This window comes from Leucoraja erinacea, chromosome 7 (assembly GCF_028641065.1).
Source record: "Leucoraja erinacea ecotype New England chromosome 7, Leri_hhj_1, whole genome shotgun sequence".
NCBI lineage: Eukaryota > Metazoa > Chordata > Chondrichthyes > Rajiformes > Rajidae > Leucoraja > Leucoraja erinaceus.
The window spans coordinates 65,931,005-65,944,717 of record NC_073383.1 but is presented as its reverse complement, the minus strand read 5'-3'; the positions used below and the strand labels follow the sequence as shown (position 1 = coordinate 65,944,717).

Below are 13,713 nucleotides of genomic sequence, written 5' to 3'. Positions count from 1 at the left end.
GGTTTCTGAATGGTCCTTCCATAAGCTAGGATACACTTCAATTCAGTTCTACCCCCATTTCAAACATTGGAATTTATCTCTGGAACTGGTGTGCTACAATGCTGAGAAATATATTCTGCACTATGTATCTTTCTGTTTGTTCTACCTATTGAGCTTGAGTTTGGCTTGATTGTATTTATGTATAGTATTATCTGATTTAATAGCATGCAAAGCAAAGCTTTTCACTGTACCTCGGTACACATAACAATAGCAAACTTGAACCTAAATACACAACTATTTTATATAGGAAGGAACTGCAGATGCTGGTTTAAACCGAAGATAGACACAAAAAGCTTGAGTAACTAAGCGGGACAGGCAGCATCTCTGGAGAGAAGGAATGGGTGACTTTTCGGGGCGTTTCGGCCCAAACGTCACCTGTTCATTCTCTCCAGAGATCCTGCCTGTCCCACCGAGTTACTCCAACTTTTTGTGTCTACACAATTATTTTGCCTGGTTGACAACTCCCAATCTAATTTTGAAAAGCAAAGCTTTTCTTAAAAGCATAGGCTGAGTTAAGTCCTTTTAAGATTAAGGTTTGTGTGGTACATCGCACAAGGAGTGGCATTATTGCTTCCATACAAGTAAGTTTGCATCCAGTGTTCAATATTTTTATGTGCAGGCACCAAGTTCACTTCTCCTTGTCAACCTTGTGTGAGACTATATCTGGATCACTGCTCCACTCTTCAGGGAAATTGAGACTACCCTGTATTGAGATCTGAAACCCAAGTGACAGATTGACGGAGGGTTTGTGGATTATTTCTATAGATTTACTGACCTCTAAGGGTTACAATATCAGTTTTGTATTGCACCATTGAATATGATGAAAGAAACTATAAACAACTGACTAATATCCCTCATCTGTTTCAATGATACATTGTAACTGTCAAAAAATGCCTTGTTTTCTATATTCAGACAAAAGTTTGGCAAATAATGGTCTGAAATTGTTACTGAACTTTCCATTTTTCTTCTTATGCATGTGCAGCAATTATTAGAAAAATGCATTTTAATAGATTTGTACATTACATTCAGAAAGTATTCAGACCCCTTCACTTTCTCCACATTTTGTTACACTAGTTTTATTCCAAAATGGATTAAATTATTTTTTTTATCATCAATCTACACACAATACCCCATAATAAAAAAGTGAAAACTGGCATTTAGAAATTTTTGCAAAGTAATTAAAAAGAAATAACTGAAATATCACATTTACACAAGTGTTCAGACCCTTTACTCAGTACTTTGTTGAGGCACCTTTGGCAGCGATTACAGCCTCAAGTCTTCTTGGGTATGACGCTACACGCTTGGCACACCTGTATTTGGGTAATTTCTTCTCCGCAGATCCTCTCAAGCTCTGTCAGGTTGGATGGGGAGCGTGGATGAATGGCTATTTTCAGGTCCCTCCAGAGATGTTCGATCGGGTTCAAGTCCAGGCTCTGGCTGGGTGACTCAAGGACATTCACAGACTTGTCACGAAGCCACTCCTGCATTGTCTTGGCTGTGTGCTTAGGGTCATTGTCCTGTTGCAAGGTGAACCAAGTCTGAGGTCCTGAACGCTCTGGAGCAGGTTTTCATCAAGGATCTCTCTGTCCTCTGCTCCATTCATCTTTCCCTTGATCCTGACTAATCTCCCAGTTCCTGCCACTGAAAAACATCCCCACAGCATGATGCTGCCACCACCATGCTTCACCGTAAATATGGTATTGGCCAGGTGATGAGCAGTGTCTGGTTTCCTCCTGATATGACACTTGGCATTCAGGCCAAAAAGTTCAATCTTAGTTTCATCAGGCCAGAGAAACTTGTTTCTCATGATCTGGGAGTCCTTTAAGTGCCTTTTGGCAAACTTCAAGTAGGCTGTCATGTCACTGAGGAGTGACTTCCATCTGGCCACTCTACCATAAAGGCCTGATAGTTGTTCTTCTGGAAGGTTCTCCCGTCTCCACAGAGGAACTCTGGAGCTCAGTCAGAGTGACAATCGGATTTTTGAAGGCCCTTCTCCCCTGATTGCTCAGTTTGGCGACCAGCTCTATGAAGAGTCCTTGTGGTTCCACAGTTCTTCCATTTAAGAATGACAGATGCCACTGTGCTCTTCAGGGCCTGCAATGCTGCAGAAATTGTTTTATATCCTTCCGCAGATGTGTTTCTCGACATAATCCTGTCTCGGAGGTCTACAGACAATTCCTTCGTCTTCGTGGCTTGGTTATTGCTCTGACATGCTCTGTCAACTGTGGGACCTTATTTAGACAGGTGTGTGCCTTTCCAAATCATGTCCAATCAATTTAATTTACCACTGGTGGACTCCAATTAAGTTGTAGAAACATCAAGGATAATCAATGGAAACAGGATGCACCTAAACCTTATCAAATCAATGTATCTGAATAATAAATGTGGCGTTAGAATTGGGGGACAAACGCACTGATCTCTTCGCCCAGAGAAGAGGCGTCCGGCAAGGCTGCAATCTGAGCCCGACACTGTTTAATGTATATATCAGCGATTTGGCAGTAAAGTTGGACCAGAGCACAGCGCCGGACGGAGAGGTAAAATCCCTGTTTTATGCAGATGACTTGGTTCTGCTGTCCCCCACAGAACAGGGACTGCAGCAACAGTTGGACCTACTCACTGAGTGCTGCCAAAATTGGGTCCTGGTAGTAAATCCAAAGAAAACCAACATCATGATTTTTCAGAAAAGACCCAGATGTCAGGAAGATAAATACAAATTTACTCTCAATGGTATTGTTATCGAACACACTATGAGCTATACTTGGTCTAACTGTTTCAGCATCAGGGAGCTTCAATATGGCAGTGAATGCACTAAAAGAGAAAGCTCGAAGAGCTCTGTATGCAATAAAAAGAAGATTCTACAACATCCAAATTCCAATTAAAATCTGGCTTAAAATATTTGACAGTGTAATCCAGCCTATTGCGCTTTATGGTAGTGAAGTATGGGGTCCGCTCAGTCACCATAGTTATAGTCAGTGGGAAAAACATACAACGGAAGTTCTGCATGCGGAATTTTGTCGGAACATCCTCTGTTCCTAAAGGAAAACACCAACAAACGTATGTAGGGCGGAATTAGGCAGATACCCACTGATAATAAATATCCAGAAAAGAGCACTAAATTTTTGGAATCACTTTAAATCTAGCCCCCCAGATACCCTCCAGTTTAAAGCCCTTCAAACACTAGAGGGGAGCCCAGAAAAGAGTTCCATGTGTCAGTTGGTACTGAGACTAACTACCCCTATTCAGTTAAACCCTATCCAGTTAAATCCTGACCAGCCTCAGATCAATACTGATCCCCAATCACCAGTTAGAGTGAACCAAATTATCAAACAATGTAAAGAAACGTATTTGGAACATTGTAAAGAAACCAAAAACCGAAGCAGATTAAAATGTTACCGTGCCCTAAAAAGAGATTATAAATTGGCAGACTATCTCTCAATTGTTAGATTTGTCTGTCCTTTCCTTCTTTGTGTTAAAATGGTATGTGTTAACTGTATGTTTTTAATGTTCTTTAGCTTGTTTTCTGTGGGGGATGGGGGGTGGGCGGCGGTTGGGGGAAACTTTTTCTAATCTCTTATCTCGACGGAGATGCAAATTTTTTTCCATATCTCATCGCTGTCCACACTGCGGCCTATGATCGAGGAATTGGCAGCCTTTGCTGGAGACCGACTTTTGAGAGATCACCATGGGTGCCTCCAGCTCTTTAACATAGAAACATAGAAATTAGGTGCAGGAGTAGGCCATTCGGCCCTTCGAGCCTGCACCGCCATTTAATATGATCATGGCTGATCATCCAACTCAGTATCCCGTACCTGCCTTTTCTCCATACCCTCTGATCCCCTTGGCCACAAGGGCCACATCTAACTCCCTCTTAAATATAGCCAATGAACTGGCCTCAACTACCCTCTGTGGCAGAGAGTTCCAGAGATTCACCACTCTCTGTGTGAAAAAAGTTCTCCTCATCTCGGTTTTAAAGGATTTCCCCCTTATCCTTAAGCTGTGACCCCTTGTCCTGGACTTCCCCAACATCGGAAACAATCTTCCTGCATCTAGCCTGTCCAACCCCTTAAGAATTTTGTAAGTTTCTATAAGATCCCCTCTCAATCTCCTAAACTCTAGAGAGTATAAACCAAGTCTATCCAGTCTTTCTTCATAAGACAGTCCTGACATCCCAGGAATCAGTCTGGTGAACCTTCTCTGCACTCCCTCTATGTCAATAATGTCCTTCCTCAGATTTGGAGACCAAAACTGCACGCAATACTCCAGGTGTGGTCTCACCAAGACCCTATACAACTGCAGTAGAACCTCCCTGCTCCTATACTGAAATCCTCTTGCTATGAAAGCCAACATGCCATTCGCTTTCTTTACTGCCTGCTGCACCTGCATGCCTACCTTCAATGACTGGTGTACCATGACACCCAGGTCTCGCTGCATCTCCCCCTTTCCCAATCGGCCACCGTTTAGATAATAATCTGCTTTCCCGTTTTTGCCACCAAAATGGATAACCTCACATTTATCCACATTAAACTGCATCTGCCAAACATTTGCCCACTCACCCAGCCTATCCAAGTCACCTTGCAGTCTCCTAGCATCCTCCTCACACCTAACACTGCCCCCCAGCTTAGTGTCATCCGCAAACTTGGAGATATTGCCTTCAATTCCCTCATCCCTCATCCCTCATCCCTCATCCCTAGAGGAAGCCTTCAATTCCCTCATCCAGACCATGAACATCATGGAGCCCGCGATCCCTTTATCTCCAAATAAACTTACGGTTGGTAAGTCTCCAACCGTAGGTGCTTGCGGACTAACATCACATTGCCCGCGGTCTCTGATTAGAGACCGACCGACATTGGGAACTCCAAGCCGCGGGAGTTTTGACCGCCCCGACGCGGGAGTTTCTATCGTCCCGACGCGGGGGCTTCGACCGCCAGTTGCGGAAGCTTTGATTGCCCCGACGGATGGTTCGACTGCTCCGACCACGAGAGAAATAAAGAGGAAGAAGAATGCACTTTTTACCCATCACAGTGAGGAATGCGGGGAATCAGCTGTGGTGGATGTTTATGTTAACTTTTATGTATTTGTGCGTCTTGTTGCTTTTTTTTATAGTATGCTTGTATGGTAATTTGCATATCACTGTACCTTAATTGGTACATGTGACAATAAAAGACCTACGAAACCTTTGACATCGTAACTTCACAATTATCTTGGGTGCTTAAAATGGGCATCAACTTCAGAATGCCATGAAATGCTCAACAAGCAAATATTGAATGTTGAAGCGCTGTCATTATTTTACTGGAAGAACTGATGCTAATGGATGTGTCCACCAAGCCATGCCAATTGCCCCCTTTTTAAATAGCATTGTGCATTTATTTACATAACTATGGCAACCAACTTCTAAACTTATCCAAATCCACCGTCATTAGAACAAAGGATTCTAAAATCAAAAGATTCTTTGAAATTCGACGAGGCTTAATTGGTTTGAAATTGCCGGACACAAACCTGATATGCTGGTCTTGAAAGGGGCTTTGTCATCATATTTGAAGCTTTCTGACAGGTTTATCTCTGAAAACATGTTGTTATTGGCAACGTGTTAAAAGAGCTGTGTTAGGTGTCTGTACAAGTCAACAAATGAACTGGGAGGTGGGTAGCTGTGGACCTAACTGTTATAATAACATTTAATAAATTTGACAATTTTAAAAAAATGATTTAGTTCCTGCTGACCCACTTATTAGAATCTTGAAATCTGCAATATTCAATATTTTATCAAATCGGGATACTTCTTTACCCATGAGGTATTGTCTACAAAATAATATCAAGGAGGAATACTGTGAATGGTGTTGATCTTCTTAAACATACTTCACAAACATACTTCCAGTCGGCAACAAAATAGGGAATAAGGGAATAAAAGGGAATAGAAGGGAATAAAAAATAGTCACGGAGCATTCTAGCCATAAACAATGACAAGTGAATTACAGTGATCTTCTTAGCAAAGAAAAAGTTCAGATTTTTGTCTCACTGGACAAATCTCAGTTTCCAGCCTTGATTTAACAAAGTGCTTAAGTAACACAGTGGGCCAGGCAGCATCTCTGGAGAACATGGATAGGTGGCGTTTCGGGTCACCAAGTCATGAAGCAGAGTCAGAATGGTTCACACATTAGGAGCAGTGTGTGCTTGAAAATGAAGTAATCTACTTCATAGTAACGTGGAACTTATCAAGAGCAGCTCTGAGCTAAAATATTATGCATAGATCAATGGGTGGTCCCAAATAACCTGTTCACCACATGTCTGATCTCGTAGACATGGCCACATAAACACCATGTCTAAAATGCATAGGAAACAATGTATTTTAATTCTCAGACACATTCTGAGGAAGGATTGGCATTGGACTGGAGTCTGAAGTCAGTCTGAAGAAGGGTCTCGACCCGAAACATCACCCATTCCTCCTATCCAGAGATGCTGCCTGTTCCACTGAGTTACTCCAGGATTTTGTGTCTATCTTCGGTGTAAACCAGCATCTGCCGTTCCTTCCTACATATTTTGTCTACTGCACTCAGGATTTTGGTGTTGGCCATGTGTTCAGCAAACTTCATAACCAGTAGTTGCCGCCAGCTAACTTCCTTGCTTATCGGAAACTGGACTCTAACCATTTTTCCTTACTGTCTTATTGCTAGGGTGTTGGCCTGAGATATGATGTTGGCATTGCTTCGATGACCCTGCCAGTGGATTTGGAGGATTTTGCAGAACTGTGGTACCTCTTCAGAAACAGGCCCTTCAGCCCACTGAATCCGCGCCTACCTGCAATCACCCTGTACGCTAAGACTATCCTACCCACTAGGGACAATTTTACAATTTTACTGAAGCTAATTAACCTACGGACCATTACGTCTTTGGATTGTGGGAGGAAACCGGAGCATCCGGAGAAAACCCACGCGGTCACAGGGAGAACATACAAATTCTGTACAGACAGCATCCGTGGTCAGATTTGAACCCGGGTCTCTGGTACTGTGAAGCAGCAACACTCCCGCTGCACCACTGTGCCTGCTGAAAGACATCCAACAGCCCAAAGCAGTTAGGTTTCACTAGTGTTCAAGAACTAGTTAGGTTTAACTAGTGTTTAACTAGCTGACCACTGCACGTAGAACATAAAAACATAGAAAAGTACAGGACCATAAAACGTAGAATAGTACAACATTGGAACAGGCCCTCCGGCCCACAATGTTTGTGCTGAATATAATGCCGAGATCAAATAATCTCCTCTGCCTCACGTCACCCATTTCTCACAATTCCCTGCATATCCATGTGCCTTTCTAAAAGCTTCTGAAATGTTCTATCATAACTGCCTCAATCATCACCCCTCTCCTGCAAATCTCCTTTAAATGTCACCCCCCCCCCCCCCCCACCCACCTTAAAGCTATGCCCTCGTCTTTGAGTATAACTTTGGTAACTTTTCAGAAATTTCTAAGACCATTTTTCGTCCCTTCAATCTTTCGTTGAATAAAATATTCTCCTTAAAAAGGCCGTCTACTAATCACATGAGTTGTGTGAGAGATGTGAGTAGCCCATGCACTGACCCACATGACCTCTGGCACTTCTCTCAAGACCCATGTAAAGGAGGATACATCTCTTAAACAAGGTGCATTCCCTGCTATCATTTCTCCCTCCAACAAAAAAGGAATGGGGTTTTGCTCCAAAGTGTGTCGAAAGATTGTTCCTTTGACCCTTGACAACAACCCTTAACCCCCCTTCTCGTACTGCTCCCAGCAATCATCTCTCAGTGTCAGATCCTTCATCATGCAGTGCCACACCTCTCCTCATTGTAAACACCCAATGCTTTCTTGCCATTAAGTCGTTGCACTCTTTTCTTCTCACGCCAAGTCAGCCAGCATTCTCTGCACCGCAGCACTTTACTCACACTCCGCAGTACATTTATTGTCCCCCACCCACATCCACTATCCTCATTCCGTTGCGCTACTTTAGCGTTTATTTACACAGGATGCAAACACCCTCATTCAACTTTTCAATAGCCACTCATCTCCCTTTCAGCATGGCAAGGCTGCACAAGGGTGGAGGCCCGTGACAGGAGGAGGGTGGCAACATCAACCTCTTCACTCAAGCAGAAGATGCCCCACAACCCTTACAGCGCCAGAGACTCTGGTTCGATCCCAACTATGGGTGCTGTCTGTACGGAGTTTGCATGTTCTCCCTGTGACTGCGTGGATTTTCACCGGTTTCTTCGGTTTCCTCCCACATTCCAAAGACTTGCAGGTTTGTAGGTTAATTGGCTTCTGGAAATTGTCCTTAGTGTGTAGGATGCAAAACTGGGGCAACATAGAGCTAGTGCACGGGTGATCGATGGTCGGCGCGGACTCGGTGGGCAGAAGTGATTGTTTCCACACTGCATCTCTCAAACTAAATGCTCACACTTGTTTATTGCCATGTTTCTGTTATACAATTTTAACAGAGGTGCAATTTCCTGTTCATTTTACATGTCCATTGTGTTATGTGATTTTGGTGTCACATGAATAATAAACAATGTCTATCAGACTCTAGTTAACCTCTGTAATAATGCATTGATTTCCACTGTTGTTCCAAGTTGGCCAAACTCAACAGATTTTTTCTCTAATCTTTTACTCTGCCAAACATCAACAAGTGAAGTTAACTCAAGAAAGTTTAAGACTTTGGCCCATTTATGCATTCCACCTACAATTTCTCTGATATCGATGTAACCGGTCCAATGATATATGGACTCCTAAATGCAAGGTTTGTTCAGCGCAGTTCAAATGTCTGCATTGTTTTGCAATAGCTTGAGGGTCAGGGGGCTGGACCAGGTCTGTTGATAATTAAATAGAAAGTGATGTTAATAGAAGAAATTTGTGAGAACATCATTCTCCAAAACAGTCCAGTGCCAAATTTTGTTCTTCGTGCTTGTGATGGAACAAATGATACTGGACCACTTTGCAAAGTTCATCTCTAAAGCACTCAATCAAATGCCAGGCTATTGTTTTTGTTGAATGCCATAGGAGTATTCCAATTGACCAAATATCGGTACAAATTCTTAACATCACTGCTCAATGTTTAATTAAAAGATTGTTGCCACAATACTTGTAATTGACTGAGGGATAAATATTGGATTCTGGGGTGGAATAGTTTTTGTTGTCCACCCTTAATAGCAGAGGAGAATCTTTCACGGGGTAGTATTCCTCTGGTTCTCCATTGTGGAGATTGGCATTGAGGATAAGTTCCATTCCAAGGGGATGTTGCATGGTTTCAAGGAGACTTTGAGCATGTCCTTGAATCTTTTCATCTTTCCCTGGGTTAATCTCTTCTTCCTGCCTGCCTGCTTTGGGAATCTGTTGTTCGACTCGCAGAAAGCAAGGCCTGCTCAATATAACCAACTGAGTGAAACCAGGGCTACAATACAGGGAATGTGGATCTGGGAGAGGACAATTATGTTGATTTGCTTCTCCATCCAGTGAATTTGGAGGATTTTAAGGAGATAGTATTAGTTTAGAGATACAGTGCGGAAACAGGCTCTTTGGTCCTCGGAGTCCATGCTGTCCAGTGATCCCCGCACACTAACCCTATCCTAAATAAATCAGAAGCACATGAGGGTAAAGATCGTGCGTGATACACCATCAGTTTTGTGCCAGCGCTGAGTCTTCACCTTCAAATACCCTTTTCCCCAATGGTCCAAAGACTTTGCTGGTTCATTGAAGACATTGACAGACAGGGGGCGCTGTCCTGTGCAAGGCTGCCCAGCCAGCCGCTGTCTGTCCCTTCATCCTTTTATTTTTCATTTTAGTTAGTTAAGTGTTTTGTTTGGAGGTCTAGACTAGAAAGGGGGAAACTACCTTTCAGGGTCCCTACCTGGTCGGAGAGGCAGCTTTTCTCCGGGCTGCAGCTTCGACCCGTCCTCGCGGCCTACCAGCGGGCCTGGAGCGGCATTTCCTGCTGGGGACCGCCCAGAACGTTGGCTTCGGCGGCGGTGGCACAGCACTGGAGCGCTATCGCGGAGCGGGCGATGCCTTGCCCGGGTCGCCACGCTGGAACTCTGGTGAGCTGAGACCGCCGGGTAAAACATCGCGGAGCTGCGGGTATGTGGAGCGACCAGCTGTGGGCGGCGGCGCTGAACTTAACATCAGGAGGCTGGGATCTCTAGATGAGATCGCCAGTTGTGGAGCTCCATCCGGAGCGGCCTTGTTGGCTTCGGAATCCGCAGCCTCCAGTACGGAGGCAGCCGTTCCAGCGTTCCCAGGCCGCTGGGAGGACTCTCCCGACGCCGGAGCAACATCACCCGGCGAGAATGGCCTGGAACATCAGGCCTCCGTGAAGGCAACTGCGGAGGCCTCAATGGGCCCGTCTATGGGTGAACTGGGGTTGGGGACTGGACTTTGTGCCTTCCCTCATGGTGGGAGCCACTGTGGTGAATCTCTGGAATTCTCTGCCACAGGAGGTAGTTGAGGCCAGTTCATTGGCTATATTTAAGAGGGAGTTAGATGTGGCTTGTGGCTAAAGGGGTCAGGGGGGTATGGAGAGAAGGCAGGTACAGGATACTGAGTTGGATGATCAGCCATGATCATATTGAATATCGGTGCAGGCTCGAAGGGCCGAATGGCCTACTCCTGCACCTATTTTCTATGTTTCAATGTTTCTATGATAGCATGACTGCTCCTAATGTGTAGGAAGGATCTGCAGATGCTGGTTTAAAATGAAGATAGACACAAAAGGCTGGAGTAACTCAGCAGGACAGGCAGCATCCCTGGAGAGAAGGATTGCGTGACGTTTCGGGTCGAGACCCTTCTTTAGACTGTCTAGGGATTAGGGAAACGAGACTTCATCATCCATATCTCTCGTTTCCCTAATCCTTAACCAGTCTCAAGAAGGGTCTTGAACCGAAATGTCACCCATTCCTTCCCACCAGAGACGCTGTCTGTCCCTCAGAGTTACTCCAGCTTTTTGTGTCTTTCTTCTGTTTGAAAAAGGTGACTAGTTCAAGAGACAGATAACAGTGGGTAAGAAATTGGTCTTAAATCTGGACGTATAAAGCCACTCCCTGCGAGTTCAGGTGGTCAAGAGCCAAGCAGCTGCAACATCATGGTAAGATGCATCCAGTCAGAATACATTCTAAAGCCTTCAAAGTATTCTAAAATACTTCTGTCGGAGTTCAAGAGAATCCTTGTGAACATGCTGAATCTTCTCAGATGCCATAAGAAAGTAAATACACTGAGCAGCTGAGGGCATGTTTTTGGGAAGGACTGCACTGCCAGGTTTCAAGCACTTTGCTTTTAAAGGCAATTTTTTTTTTAAATGCCCTGCAGAAATAAAAATTCTGCAGAAGCAACACGTCTACCTGCAATCCCTTGGTCCAATTGTAAAAAAAGAAACAAATGTTTAATGACAGGAACACAGATATTTCCCTCAGGTTTTATAGCATTTTCTCACAGCTTTTCTCTGCGGCTTTTAACAGTGAAACCCATTTTATTTGGCCACCGGTTTCTAATTCGCAACAAACAAATGAATGAGGAAATGCTCTATAGCGCGGCTGTGTAATGTATACCCTGCTGTGACATTGCACCAACCCACAAGTCTTAAGTGCCCTCAACCTGTCGACAGCTGTAGTCTGCAGGCTGGTTGAGAGACCAATCTGAGCTCCAGTACCATATTTTATGAAAGGTAGATAAATGGGCAGAGTTTGAATTTGTTTGCTATTTTTGAACGTTAAATATTAAAGCCCTTTGCAAGTGCAGAACCTAAGAGAGGAAATTTTGAAAATATCTGTGGGTAAATCCAAACGCAGAACAGGACAGCGACAGCCCGGTTGGTCCATAATGTCCAAGCCGAATATGACACAAAGTTAAACTAATCTCCTCTGTTTGTACATGATCCATATTCCTTCATTCCCTGCATATCCATGCACCCATCTAAATGCGTCTAAAATGAAACTATCATATCTGCCCCCACCACCAACTCTTGCAGTGTGCTCCAGGCACCCACAATCCTTCCGTAATAGAAACTTACAAATCTTTAAACTTTGCCCCTCTCACCTTAAAGCTGTGCCCTCTATTCTTTGACATTGCCACCCTGGGCCAACGGTTCTGATTGTCTACCCTATCAATGCCTCATAATTTTTTATACCTCTATCAGGTCTCCCGTTAATCTTCAGTGCACCAGAGAAAACAATCCAAGTTAGTTTAATACCTTCTAAATCCATGCAGCAATCTGATAACCCTCTTCAAAACCAAAAGGGTAAGAGGTTTAGAGAGGATCAGAGGAAATAAAACCTCACCCTGAGGATGCCTGGAAGGGATAGTGAAGGCTGATACTCCCATATTTAAGAGGTATCTTGACGAGTATTATTCACTTCTATGTATCATCAATGCATAGAAAAATGCAGACCAATGACCAGTAAATGGGACAAGTATAGATAGGAGGTCAGCATGGACTGGTAGGCTGAAGGGCCTGTTTCTGTGCTGAACAACTATGAATCCATAACTCTGTGACTCAACAGAGATGCAAAGAAGATTTCAGAGAATGTTGCCTGGTCTTGAGGGCCTGAGCTGTAGGGAAAGGTTGGGCAGGCTAGGATTATATTTCTTGGAGCACAGGAGGAGGGACATGATCTTACATTGTTTTCTTTTAGGATCATGAGGGGAAGGATCCCAAATCAAAAAGTCACCCAGATGCACAGAGTCTCTTACCCAGAGTTGGGGAATCAAAAACCACAGGTTTAAGGTGAGAGGGTAAAGATTTAAAAGGAACCCGAGGGGCAACTTTTTCCATAGAGAGAGTAGTGGGTATATGGAATGTGCTGCCAGAGGAGGCAGTTGAGGCAGGTAGTATAACACCATTTAAAAGATTTGTGGACATGTACATGGATAGGAAAGGTTTAGAGGGATATGGACCAAATGGAGGCAGGTGTGACTAGTGTAGATGGTCAACATGCATCTTTGGTCAACATGTCCATTGTGCCAAAGGGCCTGTTTCGATGGTTTATGACTCTATAACAGCTGAATCAACATGTACCAAAACAAAACAGCGTGTTTAAAGTGAAAGTTTTCACCTGAACTATTTGCTGAATGCTTAGCTTCCACAGGGACACTGAAGCACAGGAGACGGGCACAAATAGAATTTTCAAGGGAAAGACAGTACAAACTACTTCGGCAAAGATAAAGGCCAGACTGGATAAAGGTATTTAAAAGGTGACAAAATGTATCCAATTATCAAGAACATGGGGATTATTAATGTGGAAGCCAGCAATAGATCAAATAAAAAATTTTGGTGGAATTTCCTCAGAGTGGTGAGAATGTGGAACTATGTACTGCATGAATGGGTTGAAGCATTATTGCTGCAATTAAGGGGAGACTTTGATCTACAGATGACAAGAGAGAAAATATACTGGAGGGATGCGGGGTGGGGGAGAAGTCATTAGAATTGGGTGGAGTTTAACCACAATCATAAACCAGTTTAGCCAAATAACCTGTTTCTGTGGAATCTATGGAATTCAGTGTAATGCCACAATGCCCTTTGTATTTTGATAGATATGGAAAAGATTTGGCTTAGAAATTTAGTCATGCAACAAATTTCTTAAATCTCCATGAGCAGCGTTCCAAGTTATGAATTATGGTCATAGTCATAGAGCGATAGAGTGTGTAAACAGGCCCTTCGGCCCATTTTGCC

At 43.7% G+C, this 13,713-nt stretch overlaps 1 protein-coding gene across 5 annotated transcripts in view; it reads right to left on the bottom strand.

Annotated features, from left to right (window-relative positions):
- lypd6b (LY6/PLAUR domain containing 6B) overlaps window positions 1-13,713 on the bottom strand; it is a 141,278-nt gene that overhangs the window by 32,077 nt on the left and 95,488 nt on the right. The window lies entirely within an intron of this gene.